The sequence below is a fragment of the Haemaphysalis longicornis genome, unplaced genomic scaffold (assembly GCF_048455015.1).
Source record: "Haemaphysalis longicornis isolate Haplotype H1 unplaced genomic scaffold, Haemaphysalis longicornis Haplotype H1 scaffold_7, whole genome shotgun sequence".
Classification (NCBI taxonomy): Eukaryota; Metazoa; Arthropoda; class Arachnida; order Ixodida; family Ixodidae; genus Haemaphysalis; species Haemaphysalis longicornis.
In genome coordinates, this window is record NW_027526422.1 from 102,395,484 (window position 1) to 102,415,337 (window position 19,854).

Genomic DNA, 19,854 nt, shown 5'->3' on the forward strand with positions numbered 1-19,854 from the left:
AGACCGATGTTGACCGTGTTTTGCAGTGGTGCGAGGTCTGCCAAATGAAACTCAATAATAATAAGTGTAAAAACATGCGCGTTTTTCGAAGTAAAACCCAAGCATTCTCTTACTCTATTAACAAAATTCCTCTTGAAGATGTCCCGTCCTATAAATACCTAGGCGTGCACATATCATATACCATGTCCGGGAAAACCCACATCAATTATGTTGTTAGCAACCCCAATCGTACCTTAGGGTATCCCTGGAGAAACTTTAATCCGGCTACTTATTCTTTGAAATTGCTTAAAACTTTAGTTCGTCCAAAACTGGTGTATGCGGCCACTGTTTGGGATCCGAACACGGCGTCCCTCTGTTCTGAGTTATAAAGCGTTCAACATCGAGCCTCGCGTTTTATACTTTCAAATTATCACCGCACATCCAGTGTGACATCTATTAAAGCAAGCCTATCTTTGCCTCTTCTTGAAAATCGCAGAAACGTGTTTCGTTTATGCTTGTTGCACAAGATTTATCATTGTAATCCCATCCTCAGAAGCCGGCTATTGTCCATTCCAGCTTACATGTCCTCCCGGATCGACCACCAGCACAAAGTTCATGTTCCATCGGGTCGCACAAACCTGTTTCAGGAATCCTTTGTCCCTAGCGCTTGTGCAAGTTGGAATCGCCTTCCTCAATCCGTAGCTAAAATCAGCAATGAGATTGCTTTTCGTTCAGTTATAACCAACCTGTTTTCATAACAAGCTGTTAATTGTAATGTTTATTGCTGTTTTGCTGCTCTTATCTGTTTTATTATGTATTTACCACTCCCCTCTGTAACGCCCTCGGGCCCTGAGGGATACAAATAAATAAATAAACAAATAAATAAATAAATAAATAAATAAATAAATAAATAAATAAATAAATAAATAAATAAAGTGTGAATTTTTCGCAAAGGAATGCGGCTGCACAAACATGTTTTGCCGTTGGCTATTTTATGTAGGTATGCTATGTTAACAAAGGCGTGTCGGATGCGCAATCGTTGGCTTGACAATAGTTGGATATCAGTATGCTTATATAAATGAAGACGCAACTGGACGTGTTTGAAGAAATTTGTTTCGAGGGCAACCGAAACGCAGTATTAAAATCAATGTTTAAATGGTGGAAACAATAGGAAACGACTACCACTCCACATTTTTGGTCTCAACTTTACGCCTCGTCTCTGAGAATGAGTCCTATTATACTCGTTCTAGCGGTGGTTTTCAGAATGTTGGCTGAACGAGAGGAGTAGGTTGAACTCATAGTGATCCGAACACTCAGTTCTACCTATTAAGATGAGTAACAATCTTACACTGCTCCGGAAGTAAACGTTGAGGCAAAATAGTGTTTATATGGGCGCCAATTTTGAAAATAGGTACTCATGGGCACTCATAGAAATTTAGGTACACACGCCGAAATTGGCTTTTATATGCACTATAAAAACAAATAAAGCTCTTTGTTACTTCTAATTCATGCTCATATATCAAAGTGGGGTGATAGGAAACCGAGGAACAAAATAGGCATCTGCCTAAAATCCAGCCTCTACTTAAAAGTTCAGTGGCCCCAACCAAAACCCACAATATTCTGCGCTGCTTTTTCGGGGTAAATGAGCACCTTGAACGCTGACCGAAAGGCCACAGCCAACTAAACTTCTGTCATACCACGAACGAGTCACTCTGTACAACGGTCTTCCAGGCTGCACTTGAAGTCAAATTGCTGAAATGAGCATGTCTTGGTTCACAAATGTGCAGCGAGCCTGTAGAACCGACACTTCTAGCTACTCAACATTGAATCGTTATGCCGGCATGCAGAGCATTTCCTCCACACACTGCCGACAATGCTAGCCCATTTCGAATCATACCAAAATCACATTTGGAACAATATGTGATTTTCTGGTACGGAAACACTATCCCGAAAAAATGATTTGCACTTTCTTATTTATTACAAGGAAGGTGAACCAATAATATTATACACAATTCAATTCTGATGCAACATTTGTCCGTAACGAATACTGCGAATAATAATGTATTAGCTATTAACCGAAGTATACTGCCCTAAAGACAAGGCACACAATTTGCATATATCATATAAAATCAATATTTATCAGAGGAAACCCAAGCGCTGCGTTAAAATAGCGTTGGTTAAATGAACGGGTTAAATATTATTTTCAACTAAGCAGAGTAAGCAAACACTACATTACTTACACTTTAGTTGGCGAAAGTGATAAAGGTGGCCTTTTTGCTAAGGAAGGTCCCTAAAAATTGGCAGTGCTGTTGTCGCAACATATTCATCGTATAGGTGTTCCAGCGCTAGTTTGGTGCTGCGTAGGGCTTCCGCAGCTATCGCCTTCAAATGTGGTGACCTCCGCAGCAGAGCACTGGTATGACGCACACGGCAGCGCATGGGTAGCGAACCTACAGATGGCAGTAAGGTCACTGGGACAAACTACAAATACAGGAAGCACATTTTTATAAAATGGAGTGTTGCTCACTGCCATTGCGTAAAGCTGAAGCCAAAAAAATGCGTCGCACGAACACCTCATACTGATTGGCTGACTTTTAGGAGGGGAAGTTACTTCAAAAAGAACTGGAAGAAATAAGGTTTTGAATGACACCCACTGCGAAAGGCTAGAGCAGATTTGCAGGCATTATAATTAAACAAGCAGTGTTAATGTGTAAAACGCTGCTGTTTGAGAAATGCTAGGTGGTAGAACATTGTTTTCTTCTTACTGATTCGAGACACTGCATATGACCCGCAAGTGATATTCGAACTCAGTTACGGGGCGTGACAGCACGGCAGGCGGTCCGGGTGTTTCAGAAGGCAGAAGGTCACCTGCATTCGCACATGAGCAAACCTCGTTCAGTAAGGCCACGCGCCCTTACCCTAGTCAACAGTTCATAACTTGTTATAGGCAACCAACTCATTTTTTATGAACAAACGCGAATGTACAAACACCTGTGGCGAGTGAACAGTATGCGTCACTGCGAAACAGAATGAAGTAGTGCAGCAAAAGCCCCACTACACCGTATCCTTCTAGAAAACGTCACGGATGGTTACCCGATCAATCTCTGCACGCGAACAGGGGCTTAAGCAATACAGGAAAACACATACAGCACCATATAGCATTTCACTGCAAGTCAAATGGGATCGGTGATTTCGCCATTCACACATACGAACAGGTGGCGTATGGTAAAGCACGAACGACAATTCATCATCACCCGCACGTTGGAACACAGCACTGAGTAAGAGAACTCAGATAATGCAGGTAGTGGCCGACGCTTCCACGGGCACGTGGAAGAGCTTGAAGATTGCATAGGCCACAGGTAAAAAGTACGGCAGCGCTAGCATTGAGGCACCCGACCTGGAGCAGTGGAACTCGGTACTTAAATTGACTTGAGCAAACCTCTAGCGTGTTATCTTGCGAGGAACGAGACGGGAGAGGAACAGCATGAGAGGCGAGAGGGGAGGAGGAAGGAGGCATTAACTTGCCAGGGGTGCCAGTCGACTATCGTCTTTCGTCCCCATTTGCAACGAAAGGAGCAGATACGAGGCCATTTTGCGTTCTCCCTGTGAATATAAGTGAACTGTTGCGGCCTGTATTTCTTATTACCAGATATTGAAAGGCCTTTCTTTTGGTCGACAAGTGCGCTAGCGTCGTACTTTATCCATTGCCTTTTTGTGAGGTCATCTTGAGCTGAGTTATGGTGTCGAAAGAAGCTTGAAATGGTGGTACTTAGCGATAAGGTTCTTTGACCACGCTTTTTTAACACCGGGGGTGTTCTCTACTCGGCTTCACGTCCGTCTCTGCTGGTGTAGTGCCCCGCTTGCTCCGGAACAGGTTCCTCCGCCCTGAAAAAAACGCTATCCAGTATAGCAAAATTCAGTTAAAAAATAAAAAAAGAGGTCCATTGGCCTTAATATTTTAAAACAAAAAAGATTTGATTGGCCTTTAAAAGTGCCTTCTCATCAATGCACTTGTATTTAGAGGTGAAGCTTACTTTATGAAGACTGGTATGGGCTTGGTCTTTGTAAGCTGACTTTCTCAAATTGCCTGTTGCGCGGTGAAGCATGGCCATGAATGCCGGGAGTATGATTAGAGAAAACGGCTTTAACTCTTGTGCTACCGGAAGTGTCTCGACACAGATTGAAACATTAGCCGATAAGACGCCTGTACAACTGGGGTACGTTTCATTTCCTTGCCTTAATTAGTTAGTTCACAGGAAAGTTGTAAATGATACATAAATCTACTTGCACGGCCATCTACATAGAGGATATGGTGACAGGAAGCGCCTGTCTGGAACTATCTGAAAAAAAGTATATGGCAGCTAGCCGCTACGACAACTCTACCAATACGCACAAGAATTTCAGTTGACGTAGCTGGCTCAGTTTTTATATATTATTCTGCCATCCTGCAAGGCTACCATCAGGGAGTCGACATCGAAATATACCTGGCGGGCTTACCCATCTCGTGAATTCTTTGAATCGTTGTTAACTCCCAGTGGTGTTGACGTGAAAGCCATTCTGAACTGAAATTCCTGGAGAGTATTTACGGAAAAAACGGTCCGTTCTAACCAGCGATACACAGTCAAAGATACCGCACACGGACATGCTGTCTCCGGTACTATACCTCCCGCCTACTCCCTTTTCCTGCGTCAATGTTGCTGCTCTCACACTTTCAACAAACAAACAAAATTTAATCGAAGGGGGGCAAGGATAGGGTTTTTACAGCGTGAATAGTATCATCACATGTTTGAAACAAAACATGTGTAACCTCCTCTTAGGAAACTGTGCCAATTTCAGGCTGCTTTTCACACCTTGGATAAGCTTAGTATAACTGCGGCATGTCTTCTAGCGCGAAAAAGACGGGAACACAGTCAAGAACGCGGTTCTGGAAAAACGATTGACATCAACTTAAGGTACAAACATTAAACCATGGAAGCTCCGAACTCCCCAAAACATTACACATTGCACCACTATGCGTATTTCTTGCTTAGATAAGTCAGCTCTTTCTTTGACAATGTAAAGTACGGGGTGCTTATACATCTCTCCACCTTGTTGTTAGTTTTGTATGCCTCGAATACTTCTGTCACTTTGCGCACGAAAGCTGCGCAAGACTATGGCGTTATCAAACTTAGCGCACACTTGCAACGGCCGCAATGATCCCCCAAATGTCCAGCTCCCACAACTGATTGCACTGCTGCTCGGTGCTCACGAAGGCGGTCGTTTACGCACCACCCTGTTTGGCCGATGTGGCATTTGCCACACTACAATGGTTTCATGTATACCACGCCAACCTTACAGTCTACAAAACCGATCAACGAGCTCAGGCTAACTGACTATATGGGCAATGCATAAAGTACAGGGGCGGAATAAAAGAAATACGAACAACGGAGCGTACAGCTTCCGACACGTGCTGGACCATCTGGCTTGGAAAGTGAGTAAACTGCGCGCATGCGCACTTATTCAGGAGCGTTTGAAAGTGTGGCCTAGATTTATGGGAAATGCTTGATCAAGAAGCAACGTCGCTTGCTTATTTTGAGGCGCCTTTTCACACTGCGTCCCCACTGAGCAGGATGATCGCTGAAGGGCATCATGCTAGCTGCAATCAGCCTGGTCCGCGCTTGGATCACAGGAGGTTCGATGATTGATTAATTGAAAGGTTTAAAGCGCCGACGCAATGCAGGCGATGAGGCGCGCCGTAGTGGAGTGCTCTGGATTAATTTTGGCCACGTGGGGATCTTTAGCGTGCGTCGAAAGTCATACACACGGGTGTTTTTGCTTTGGGCCTTCATCAGAAAAGCGGCCTCCACGGCCGGGAACCGAACCTGTGACCTCGTCACGTGACCCGTGACCTTAGCCACTGAGCCACCGAGGCCGCTCAGTGGCTACAGAGCATAAAAGGCACCTTAAAATAAATGATTGCCCTCGCCTCTTGTGAAGCATTTCCCATATAAAGCATCGACTCTTTATTAAGAATTGCCACGGTCCGAAACGCTATAAAAGAACTAGGGATGCGCGCAGTATACTGACAGTGCAGCCAGAAAGTGCGGCATGAGTCGGAGGCTGTGCGCTCCGTTGTTTGTATTTCTTTTATACCCCCTGCACGATGCTTTCCAAAGTTCGCGCCGAAATAAAAGGATTTCATGCATAATGTACGTTCAGACTGGAAGAGAGTGCGCTTATTTTTGAGGCGAGAACAAAACTTGAATTCCGTTCTTTTATTATTTTTATTTCATTCTTCGTGTCCAAGATCACCCAGTTCTCGGGTCTCAGAGGTCCTGAGGCTTGCTGTTGCAGACGACACGCGGCTGGTCCCCCCTCCTGCGGTCATAGCGCAAAACCCGGCTGTTTCTAATTATCGCCACGCCTCGGCGCCAGCGCTTGGCGGAGCACGCAGTAAAATCACTGGAACATAGAAAGTACGGCTTTCTCTCCTCCTTGCCACCGTGTGAATTCTCGCCATTGCCTGGTTCATTTCGTTCACCTAGTCGGCGACGACCACTCTAGGGCCAGCGGCTTGGTTGAAGGTTCACCCCGTGAGCGGCAGCTTGGATCATGCGGCAACGGTATTGCATCGTCGCTTTCCCGCTGGGTTGTTAGGGACAAAGCCCCTTAGGGGCTCTTGCTGTCGGCGTCTCATGTCGTCGTCGTCGTAACCGTCGTATCCTGTAGTAACGGGAATAAAACAGCGGGACACCCGTTTACGCCTCGCGCTAGAACGTAATGCGTGCTAAAAAACACCGAAACACTTGTTTACGCATCGCGCTGGAACGCTTCGTCCTTCAAAGACACGATACTTTTACAGCCAAGCTGTATACCTATACCCCCCACCGTTTCATCTCAGTGGGCAAGAACGCCAAGGCTCAAATACACTGCATGCTTCGCGCTTCCCCAAATTTCGCGTTAGGTGATGTTGCGGTCAGCATACTTGTTTAATAGAAACTTTTAAATGTAACTTAGCTCAACCTTAGGGGCGGCATGACAAAATGGGCTGTGCATTCAAAGGTCCACAAAGCGTATGCAACTTTAATAAAGGCGATGAGTATAGGTAAGTCCTAGCTCGCACAACAGTTTTACAAGAGGCACTCTGGGAAATCAGAAGACTGAATGCACCTTGCAGCTAGAGCTGCTAGAATGCAAATTTATTTCAAATAGCCTAGAACATATTGCGATGCACGCTGAAAAACTGTGGTTGAGCTCCGTACGCGGATGGGAAAGGTACACGCCTCCGGTCCCCCCTCTCCAGCCCTAGTAAGTATTTTGTTAGGGGATGGGCGGATAGCCAAGGTTTAGATAGCTTGGATCGAAGCACGGATGTTAATTATGCTTGACATAACTGTTTTCAAGTTTCGAACAATAAAAATTAATTTTATTTTACCTTGCTACATTTGCTGTGTTAACGTTTTCAGATTCCTATTAGAACTTTCTCTCCCAGGAAGCTCGGAAAAAAATTCATCGTACGTGACTGGCGCATACTCATAACGCCAATGTTGGCTGATATGCGCCCCTTGCATCTCTGCATGTTCCGAAACTGTCCCGATTAAAGTAGTCGTATATTTGGCACCATTCGGTAAGAACAACCATGTTGTGATAAAGATGGTGTTCACCCAAACAGTGCGGGCAATTTTAAGCGCTCTAGAAACCAATACTGCGCAATTTTACGGCACCCGAAGTTCCAGTGGCGTTATGGCGCAGAGGATATCCTGTTCCTTGCCCTTGGCAATAATCTTGTTACCGTGCAACAAAAACCGAATACGGTTTTGTAGCCTGCTTCTTATTTGGTTTGTAATTTTTCCGGAGTCATCAAAAAATTTTGTAGACATTCAGTGAATTATCTACTAATACGTAGCATTCTTATTCCCCGTGTATTAAGTGTGAGTTTTTAAAGCCAAATTTTTGGTTTTTCTGAATGCTGTCCCACCAGTTATCTCAATTACCCCAATTATACGATTAGAAGTGGAACATTCGCGAAATAGGCATAATTTTGGAAATGCAGGGCGTTACACGATTCACCATTTTCCGTAATTGGTAAATATATTTTTTATTTTTTTATCTTTTGGAAATATTGTTCGGCCAGTTATATCCATTTACGCTGTTTAAAGAATTATATTAAGTGCGAATGCACTTTATAAGCGACCCTGAATTCCGGTGACCGCCGTCCGTCCACATAGCAACAGCTGCGGGTGCGCGCGCTCCTCGTCTTCCTTGGCAACGGGGGGAGATGGGCGCGCGCTGCCTGGCCGCTGACATGGCACATACCCACGTGGGGGATTGGCCAGGAATCTGCTCGTCTTCCTTGGCAACGGGGGGAGATGGGCGCGCGCTGCCTGGCCGCTGACATGGCACATACCCACGTGGGGGATTGGACAGGAATCGGGCGTGAGAAGGGCTAATGCACCAGCTTAAAGGAGTACTGACACGAAATTTCAAAGCTGAGATCCGCTCTAGCAATCAAGTACAACGACAACACAAATAGGTGTCTGTGCATGGCACATACCCACGTGGGGGATTGGCCAGGAATTGGGCGTGAGAAGGGCTAATGCACCCGCTTAAAGGAGTACTGACACGAAATTTCAAAGCTGAGATCCGCTCTAGCAATCAAGTACAACGACAACACAAATAGGTGTATCTGAATAAATGCATCTTTCTTTCTTTGTAGTTGTGTGTGTGTGTGTGATCTCTCTTTCGCGAACATTACCGAACCGCGCAAATTCAACTCCTGCATTCGCACTTTCACATTCTTCCCCTCGGGGAAATGCGGGGAATTTTTTGTAACTTTTGAGACACCCACGTTTTTGTGGAAATGCAGGGCTTTGCACTCTCCTAGCTGTGGGGGTATTCGGCAAAGAATGCTACGCATTAAAAACACCCCTAAAAGGTCTTATCTTAAAGCAGTAAACAAGTTTCTACACGCGCGAGCGGCGATTTCAATGCGAATCAGACAACGCGACCATAGCGCTACCCGAATCTGGCTACAACACCCCAATGTTGCCCCGGCGTTGCACGCCTATGGCGGCCCTTTAGGGTGTCTCGCAGTAAAGGTGCCTTCAAAGTTTATTTTTCAAAAAATACAATAATGTACGCGACTACGTAACGTAAGTATACAAGAGGTCAGTAAGTGTAAGCAATGTAAGATGTGAGTGTAAGTAATGTAAGAGGTAAGTAAAGTAAGTAAGAAGTAAGTAATGTAAGTGTAACGCCGCGGTAGGGTGCTTCGAACCCCACACATATCCACCGCATAGGATGGAGAGGTATACATTGGCGCCGCCATTTCGGGTAGCTCGTTCGCGGCAACCAGCCACTATAACAAGATCGCGATCAAATTCCCGCTGCAACGCGTTTTGCTCAAGAACTTTGAATCATTTTATCAATTTTGCGTTGATAGCTCTTTTAGGAAACATACACAACTACGCGTTGAGCACTTTGACCCAATAGCGGCGACACGGGTCCGTTCAAAGGGTGTCTCCACCCTCTACGGCAGAGCTGCATTTGGGCAGTTCACGGCCGGACACGACTCCCTTTCAGCGCAGAAAAAGAGTCTTGTGCGGCCGTGGGCAGCCTTACACGTGGGCGAAGTGCTCGCGTATTCCCTGTTTTCTTCGCGCGTCTAAGAAAGGGACCGTACTGTGCTTTGGTTTGCATCACGGAACAGGATATAACAGGAGCGCCGACTCGTCTATCTTACACGTCCAGGTAATGTCCTCAACTCTCGGAGCACAGGGTAGATGACGCTAATGGGCACCATTATCCAGCGTTTGCCGTGTGCCGGTGGTTGACATCACCGATATCACCACAAGCGGAGAAGGCGGGGCCCGTTCCGGCTGAATTTTTCATCGCCTTCAGTGACGGTACTTCTGCTCACCTTTTGGCGTAACTTTGCGCGCTTTGCATGCCTACTCGGCATGGTGTGATAAGTTTGTTCGACAGTACGTCCTGGCTAAGCGGCACCCGACGAAAGGAAAATTTATTATGGCAAAGATACGTTAGAGATTGGCTAACGCGCTCGTGCACACACGTAAGTATCAGTACGGACCAAAAAATGGCGGCCGCAAGAAAATATACGTAGGCATTTCTAATGACAGAAGATAAGTTATTATCCATCTTAGCTGCTTATTTTTTAACATCTTTATTTTCACAAACAAAGTCATCAATACGCGTTGTTCAGCAACGCCTCTAGTGTTATCCATCTGTGGCATCTACAAGATTAAAGAAATCACAGTGGCAGTTATCATCGAGCCGTCAGTTCCGACGGCAGTTGAAATAAACAGTGCTTTTGATATTCTTGTGTTGCGTAATCACGCCACCGGTGCCTTTCAATTATTGTTACAAGGCAGCAGCCCTGTACTTCACGCGTAGAAATTTAAAGAGTGCGACATTGCCGCATGTCTATCCCATGCCTCTATGTCTAAGGGATTGTGACATCCATAATAGCGACATCCACAAGCCCGCTGATTTCACGTGCCCGATTTGCTAGTGGTTGTTTTGCGTTTTTTAGTTCCTTCCAACGGCACTGCACCAGCTGGCGCTGTATTCGATCCCCATTAATCCACTGCATACTGGTTTGCTCCGCTGCAAACGTTGTTATTTCGGATTTTTCTTGGTTGGTTGTGCTCAGTCTTTGCGGGTTTATACTGGGGGAAGGGCACACCCTCTGTGCGCTGAACGGTGTGCTAAGATACAAATCTTTTATCGTGGAATTGTTACTTGGCTAGGCTGGCAAAAGCACGCACCCGGCTGGCGTCTATCGAACGCGCACCCGGTGGGATATTGACCGCAAAAAAAAGTGTCCACAGCTGCAAATTATTTTATTGCGCGTTTCACGAGGCTCCACACATTTGATAACTTTCTGACAGACGAAAGAATGAAGCCGAAACATTCGGCACGTTCGTTCAATAGCAGGAATTAGAAAAAATTAGGAAGAACCACTTTGCACGCACTCTTTCTTATAGTGCATCAAAAATGAAAAGCAAGAAGAGCCACTCGGTGCGCGGTCAATTCCAATTGGCTAACGACGCGTAGCACGATTATCACAGAAAACACGAGCGTGTGTTAGAAATTTCCGGCGCAGTCCTGGTTGGCCTTCAGCTTCTGTGGATGCAGTGTAGCAGCAGCATGAATAGTGATTCGGGAAAAGCACCTGGAGTGATTCTGATGCTGAGGTTGTAGGTTATAGTCCACTTTGGCAAAAAATCATTTTCACGAAAGAATAGGCTGAAACATCCTGCAACATCTTTGCATCGTACTTTCAGTGAATATATCGTACGCAATGGTATTTCTTGCCTGCAGCTCAGCGAACCCGGCGGGCACACGGTAAAAACAATTGCTTTTCGCAAGGCTCCCATCGCTTCGGCAGAGGGGGAAATGACTGAATAAGACAATCCGAAGATGACTGAGGCTTTCACCGCAGGCACTGACGTGGACGTCAATGCCTGCGTCCCCAACTTTGCCGTACCCAATTTTGCCATCACTTGAACTTGTAAGACTACCCTAGCGATCTCCTGGAAGCGTGTCACCAGTTAGGGTAAAAACGTCGCCGCCTTTAAACAGGTTGCCGCCGATTGCTGTTATCTTAGCCAAAAGAACTTCCCCTTTTCGCTCAAGGATGACAGCGCTTCCACGCACTGAATCGACCTGTTGCGGTTTTTGTACAAATCCGAGCCTTCGCTGTGAACTTTGCGACGTGCAAAGACGAGCTTCATGTCAAAAGGAAGCACCTCGGTGTAAAGTGAAAGTAGGCAATGTTTTCGCATGTTTAGATGCACGAAATGCTCGAAAAATAAAGAGTCCATTCTATCAGGCGTGTTTAATAACAGTGTAGTTTATTTGTGTAAATGGGCGTTTGCATAGCTAAGAAATGGGTCTACGTATCACCATAAATTCTCGTTGCTAATCGGTATTACAGCTTGTGACCCTTACAATGGGCATTGGATTGTAACGACAACTATTTTTTATGCCAGTAGTCGGAGGCCAACGGCGAGAGAAGTGAAGCTCGCGAATTTGGGAATTAGGTGTAGCCCCACCTGACATAGCGCGTCATCCCTACACGGTAATGTTTTGGCACCCTGGCTCCCATTTTCTGCGGCTCCAATGAGAAATTCGCCATCTGTAAAGCCCGTGGTTCTCCGGACGATCCTCGCAAACGTTGTTTGTCTGCAGATGATCCATAAATCAGTAAAAACGCCGCATGGTAGCGGGCTACCAGGAAAGGGTTTTTTTCCACTGCATCGATTTACGTAACCAGAACAGGCTAAACTTGTGTGGTGTGCGTTATTACGTTTGCTGTGTTTTTTTGGTGTTTCATAAACCGTACTGGTAATATTGCATGTTAAATCTGTTGGGCCAATCAATATTTTTCTTCTGGCATTGATAATATCTAACTAAATGCTCCCTGATATGGAATAAGCGATCTTCACGGAGGTGGCGGTGGGCCATTGCCACAACACACATTGCGATCGGGAAACAGGATTTAAATTCCGCGCTCGTCTCGTGATTGCGCGTACATTTTAACATGTCCGTCCGTCCGTCCGTATCTCTGTCGGACTGTCTGTCTGTCTGTCTGTCTGTCTGTCTGTCTGCCTGTCCGTCTGTCTTTCTGTCTGTCTGTCTGTCCGTCTGCCCATCGGTCCGTCCGTCCATCCGTCCGTCCGTTCGTCTGTTCGCGCGTCCGCCCGTCTCTCTGTTGATTCCGCCGCTCGTCCAAAATTAACGCAGATGTCGAATGAGACGTTTACATTCGCTACTCCTTTCTGAACTTATAATTCTGGTGGCAATGTTTTTACTTAATAAACATTATTACGCAATAACAAAACATTGCACATATCTGAGGCAAAATATCAGTACACAGGTGATATTTGCAGTGCTAACTTACGAAAATTTAAATGGATGCTTGATTGTTGCAATGCAAAATGCAAAACGCGGAGCGCTCTTGCTTTGGGCTTGGTTGCGCAACTCCGGGAGCTTCCCAACGCCACTGCCAGGTGGGAAAATCGGAGCACCAGTTTCGCCGGCACTATCTTCGGTGGTTCGGTAACCGTTCGTATCTGCAACCCCGTTTGGAACGACTCTCAACCATGTCCTTCAACGCGGAATAAAGAGCGTCGAAGTACTCAAGTATGGCTCGTACTCTAACGTACACAGAACAATGCTCTGCATGGTTCGCAATGCGTCCGTCGACGAGGAATGTGAGGGTGACACTCATGGTTTCAACTGTGCCAGTACGACTATGCAGAATCTTCTTGCCTTACACAGTGGTGTCGACGGAGACGGCGAGGCGTGCATATCAGGCGCATCATTTGTACTTGCGGACAGCTGGTCACCCTTCCACGCAAAAAATAAATTCATGCCCTACAAATAATCCTTCTTTTAAAACTATAATGCAATGCAGTACCACGCGTGAGCCAAATGTTGCAATGCCCTGGTGTTACAAACACATGGCAGGCCATCAGAGCGAACGCGGTAAAAATGAATTCGCCAAAGAAGCCTCCATTGCATTTATAAAGCGACGACCGAAATGGTAGGGGAAACTTTCCAAGGGTGGCCGGCGGAGAGATGAGGACTTCGTAGCAGTGGCGGCAGAGGACTATCTTCTTTCGATAACATTTGCAGCAAAGCAAGCAGCTCTGTGGCCAAATATTTTATGGGCTATTGTCGGCGCTCCTCTTTATCTTACTCAGTGGTTTGCATGCTGACCATGATCTTTTTGCGTATGGGCGCAATAGATATTCACTTCTGTGCCGTATTTTAGGGCAAAGTTTTAACTAGCCAGCAATGGCGGACAAATCTTGTGCTGCGGGAAAGTTATTTTATTTTCCTCGTGAGAATAGCCATCACACGTTTCTCAATTTCAACATAAAACAAAGAATTGAGAGTGATTTGAAAACAAAAAAAAATAAAACGTATCAATGTCCTAAAATCTCATGTCATCCGATAGTTGTTGCGAAAAGAACGTTCCTGAAGTTGGCGGAGCGTGTTTGTACTTCGGAACGCTCCATGATCTAATTCCATCTGGAACAACAATGGTAGCTGCCCAGAACCTGTAGTAGTTCTTTTAGCACGGGAAATACAGGATTTGTACGTCCGATACAGATTTCAGCTTCGCAATGGCTCTGCATGCTCCTTCGGGAATGGCAGTGGAGAACGCGTCCCAGACATTCAAAATAAGTTCGGCATTCTGAGTCAGAGTGGCGCGTATGTTCCTTGCTGCATGCTTTCTACTAACAATGCGAAACAACTACACAGATGTGCAAAGACATGCTAAGTGTAGTATCCTGCGGAATAGTTCAGGCTGCGACACTTTTGTTGACTGCAAAGCTGGTAATACCCCTGAACTGTTTGTTGTAGTATTCTACCCTTAACCGAGATCCCGTGCAGGTAACAGTGGGCTTTGGTAGAACAGGCATAATTAAAAACTGACCGTTGAAGGTCGAAAGGGCCTGTAAATGCATTGTTGGACGGAACAGAACAATTTGAAGCTCGAAAGCGCTTCTAAATACACTATATTTACTGCACCTATTTATTGTAGGACAGAACAAAACCACGCCCTCATCTCTTCACAACACCGTTGAGTCTCATTGATAGTACAGGGAATTGCCAAAGTTCCGGATAAATTGCTCAGTCATTCTGTCCTGCAGAAGTGGGTGGCTCGCGAAGCTTCCCAAGACAACTCCGTTCAGTACTCTGCGTTGTATACAGATTAAACACCCTCAAGTGGCTAACCCTTGCAGCGATATTGCAAACGCCTTTGAAACTTACCAGCACGGCAGACGACGATTGTCGTGACCTGACTTTTCCAAATGTGCGTAGATGCTCTTTCACCTCCTTTTCTCGTTCCTTCTTTGTTCTACGCGTGCTTAACCTTACGGACCGGCGGCGTGGCCGTGATGGACGGTGCCTGTGCACGTGTTCGTGGCATCACCTTGAATCTTTGGTGTATCAGTTATTCATATGGTTATTTACGGACAGGCGTCTTTGGCCTTGAGCATCACAAGTGCGGCTGTGTGGTGTTCGTTTTTCTTCTTTAAATGTTTTTTATTGCGTTAGAAATAGATATGCCTGTCGGCAGACGTTTTCATTGTTGATGCCCGGGCACAGCCCAACAGAACAGCGTAGAACGAAATACCTGGCGCGGATAGGATCGACAGCAAGCCCAATCGGCGGTGAGGTTGGTTGGGCTGCTGTGCTGCGTACGGGCCTTTGACGACGTAGTAGCGAGGGCCGACCTCAGGTAGGGGTGGAGGCAGCTTGAGCACGGAATCCGGGTCTCGGCGTGTTCGGCATGGTGCGCTGATTCTAGTCGCAAGCAGTGTGCGATAAATGCTCATTTGCAGGCTTTTGAACTGAGAGCAATCCAATCATAACATGGCCCGAAAACACAATACAGGCATCCTTAACATAAAAAAGGCATTTCAGGCGCTAGACAGCCCACATACATATGACCTTCAAAATAGGCCGAAAAGGGACAATAAATGACGGCTTAAAATTTTTCCGTTCCGTCAGTTCATGTTTATTTCCTAATGAGCTTCATACGGAATCGGGAAAAAATTGGCATTGTGCCTAAAGTCCCGGTCTCTAGCCATCATGATCAGTATGTCGTATACCAGTGACGGAACCAGAGGCAGCTTTCGTCAATACATCGCAAAGAAAAGCCTCTTAGCCCTTGGCGCTACAATGTCGAGACGTGTACGGTCGACTAGCAACAAAAAGCAAAGAGGAGCCACCGTGACATTGCGTTGTAGTGACGCCCCTATGCGGCACACTTCCGTAAATAGTCTGTTTGTGCGACAATACAGAGTACAAAAAGTGAATTTAAATGAGCACGATAGTGTGTCCGCGTGCTCCAAAAAGGGCTAATTAACTAACGAAGCCGCCGCGTCCCGCGACGCTGAGAAGACGGCGCTTTTCTTTGGCGGAAGTACTAGAAAAAAATCGTCCAGTAGCTGGATCACTGTTACGTGACGCGCATGGGATATTCAATACCGTACATTGGTTTAAAAGGTGGTGTAAAAACACACTGGGCAGGGATGGAAAAGGGCGGTAAACATTGCAATAAAAGTGCGACATTTCCGCTGCAAGTAAACGGGTTAGACTTGGCTTGACGACGTTGACAACCCAACCTAATGACTGTGTTTGGTCATATCGTGGGTTCGAAACGCCGTTCAGGACACCTTTAAAGAGAAGTGCTCGATCAACCATCTTGACTGACTGAATAATCACAGCCCAGACGAAACTTCTGAACCTGGCGGCTCGATATTTCGGGTCATTTTTGACATTTATCAAAGAGACTTGTAATTCCTTTCTTCACGTATGGGCGTACTGGGTCTAGATTTCGTTACATTTCACTGCTAACAAAAGAGAAAGACAAATATGGGTTTTCTTTTTGCTTCGCCTGTTCAGAGGCCGAAGCAATTTTTGCTAATATATACAGCGGGTAAAAATCTCTGAAAAGAAGTTTCAGGTCGTCGGCCTAATGAACCACATTGTACGAATCTGCATTTAGGAATGTATTCCATGTATTTACAGGTTCTACAACATTGCACCGATAGTTGTTCGCTTAAAATACCAGGGGGGCCTAACCGATGGAAGCAACAGCAAAAGTACCTCCATTTTCTTGCACCCCTTTTGGAAAGACCAGCGTCAAACATTGGGAGCTACGTGCGTCCCAGCTGCTCGCTGTTTGTAACTTACGGAATAGCCTGCGTTTCTGCCAAGTTATCAGATAAAGAGGCAGCTCTTTGTTCTATTGTACAGTGCTAGCTACCGTAAACTGTCATCCTATATTTTCTAAAAAAATAAAACTCCCAATCGGTTCAGAAACGGAAACTCTGTTCGCATAAATAAAACAACGAAAGCATTTCCAGGGGTTTCTGTGTTTTGTGCTTTTATGAAACTGCCGCAAGGGTTAGAGGGTGGGAGCGTGAATTACAGCCAACCTCTCTTCCTGCCTACTACTTTGCTGTTGGTTTTGCCGTGCGTTGAGAAGTCTTCGAAGCGCGCTACCCGTTTTTAAGATTGGATTCACGAAATAGACGTTTCAGGTGAGGTATACTTTTGAATAGATATAGACCGAGGGAACGCTATTGTAAGGCATGTGTTGAGAATAGGCGCCAGCTTCTTAGAAAATATTTCCTGACTGTGAGCAGCTACCAGGTAGTAAAAAAAATAGGGTGCCCTTGCTATCAAACTAGAAAAAAAGACTTTTCAGTGCACCTAAGTAGGATTGTGTGGTTTGAAGGCAAAGGCCTGGCGGTACTTATCATATAATGAACGACTTCTTCAGTGCTACATTGTATTTTCGTATCTTTGCTCGCTTTCGTTTCTTCGCGTCTTGGACCGACTTACACCGACGGGCTCCGTTGCTGCTACGCGGAGTTTGCGTATATTGGCTTTCTTTTCGCCGTCATTTGGCGCAACATACTTCAACGAGCAAACTTGTGACACACTCAACAGCTTCCCCGGCATGGAAGTTCAGTGCAGCGGGGAGTGTATTTGTTCTACTCATCTGGAGTCACGTTCAGTTGTAACGCGAAACGTAATGCTTGAATTTTTTTCACCGCTATGATCGTGTGTAAAAAATAGCGCAGGGGTTATGCAATGGGCTGCTACTGTGAGGACCCGGTTTAGAATAACACGGGAACTCAAATGTGTTTTCTATTTACTCTCACCACAGGAATGACTACGATGGTTTTTGCGCAATTAGGCAAATAACTTTCTTTCCTCTGACAAACATTTCCTTCGGCGACTTCGAAAATGCATGCAAACTGCGACCTTGCCAGCATACGTCCTCCACGAAGCGCCACGTATGGTGAAATCACTTGTGAAGTAAGAAAATACTTTACAAGCCTGGAAAATTTCCCTTACTGTGCAAGTCTTGGGCTGCCTTCGATACCCAATGGTCATGTAATTTTGTGAATTTATATTCAAATTCTGAAATCACCCTCATTTGCTGTCACCTATTGCTGCTACCCTTTACCCACAAATTGTAAATAGTCAAGCCCTCTCACATTCGATCTTCAGTAGAAATACTGGCCATCCCACCTTCCCGGTGCCAGACGTAAAATAACAGGAACGCTAACCTGTGAAAATGAATAATATAAACTGAGATGAATAATGCACATCCACAGCTCTTCAAATATACCGCCGCAAAGACTGTAGACTGGGGTTCATAAAACACAATCATAAGCGACTACGTTATTACAGCGAGAAGAGAACAAAAATATAACAAGCACATCATTTAGTGAAGCAATTAAAATAGCCGGTTTCTGGCAGCTCGGGTGCTTCTGTTGAGGAGCAGTAGGGGTAAGAATTTCGTAAGATTACTAAAAATGGGGTGCTCCGGATTTTTCACGGAAACAGCACTGAGCGAAACAGAGCAATCGTGATGTTATTATCTTTGTTTGGTTCGAGAACGTACTAGCAGTAATAGCAAAAGAACAATGCAAATTGTGCTTATGAATTTACATTGCCTCGGAACTTCACAAGGATTAACGGCTGCTAAGAAATGTTGACTGGTAGAAGTATTCCGCCAGTGTTATTATTTTACAAAGTTTATTTCCGTACACACGCATCGTTTGCAGGCGTGTTGTTATTCCAAACACAGAGTCTGTAAGGGGCTTTCAGCACCGCGTAAAAATTTCTAAGCGGCGCAAAAAGCGACGCTGAAAATTGAGTTTTTCCTAAACCCCAAAACTGTGAGTTACAGCCATATAAGCGTGTGTGTAAAATTGGTGATCGTGGACTTCGGAGTGGCCAATAGGCAAGACGTGACGTAGTTGTAGAAGAAAGTATTGTGCGGTTTTGCTGTGTGCCTTGGATGTTGCATCTCTCACACAGATGAAGCTCCAAACCGCTCATTGTCTGCAGAACTGGGGTGCGTGGAAGAAAACGCCAGCAGCAGCAGTTTTTGTTCCAACGGCCCCGACCGCTTCAGGAGCAGTCCTACCTTTAGTCCCTCAAACGCCATTTTAAATTGCACCTCACAAAAGGTATTTGTAGCGCAATTTTGACAGCGGTACTCACTATTTGCATCTAGGAAGCGGTTCGTAATATTTGTCAATTTATTAAACTAAGCCCGGGAACTGCGAAACCTTTTGGAGCTCGATACAACACCGAAGTGTTGCTAACTTATTTCGTTAGGGAAATTTCTTTTAAAATGATCAGAATTAAAAACTAGGTCCTAGTACTCACAACCAAGCCCCAAGGACGAGTACTTCAGGGAGGAGACAACAACAAGTATTGATGCAGCCAGTTTCATTACCAGGTGAGTCCACTAAGGTGCACAGGTACCTTCCCCATGTCGATTAGACCTCACAAACAAGGAGGTTCTAGTTTCAAGTGGTTTCCTATGCTTTTAATTCCGCTGGGACTTAGTGTTATTGAAAGCATTGCACACAGTAGTGGCCGCTTATTATATATGCAAGTTTTGTTTTGTCAAAATAAACACAATCCCGCATCCCTTTACAAACCCACTTGGACGTCGCGTGCATCGTTCTGCGCTAAGACCGGCTTTTACGCAGACATTAAAAATAGGTGATTACGTACGGTTTGAGTAGAATGATGCAAATGCAAAGGATTGGTGCCTGCGTTTGCAGGGTTAGTTTAACGACTATGTTCTCTGAGTACGAATCTATTGCTTAAACTGCATGAAGACAATGTGTCTTTCGGAATACGAAACAAAAACTGGTTCTCACAATGGTGCCTTAATTTACGCGGCATGTCCTATTTAATGTAGGCGGGGTTTAGTCGAAGTTTCTGCGGCAAGGATTAGGACTTTTATGGCGCTCACGCTAGCGGCAACACGCAATATGGGAAACAAAGCTTACAGCGACAAAAACAAAATTTTCC

General features: G+C 45.4%; 1 protein-coding gene across 2 annotated transcripts in view; it reads right to left on the minus strand.

Moving 5' to 3' along the window:
- The window catches only part of LOC144144706 (monocarboxylate transporter 7-like), a 32,028-nt gene extending 29,566 nt beyond the window's left edge, over positions 1 to 2,462 (minus strand). For both annotated transcript variants that reach the window (XM_077676235.1, XM_077676234.1), the window contains exon 1: positions 2,220 to 2,462. The gene's annotated coding sequence lies outside the window, so the exon portion shown is untranslated. The remainder of the gene's footprint in view (positions 1 to 2,219) is intronic.
- Positions 2,463 to 19,854: the final 17,392 nt, after the last annotated feature.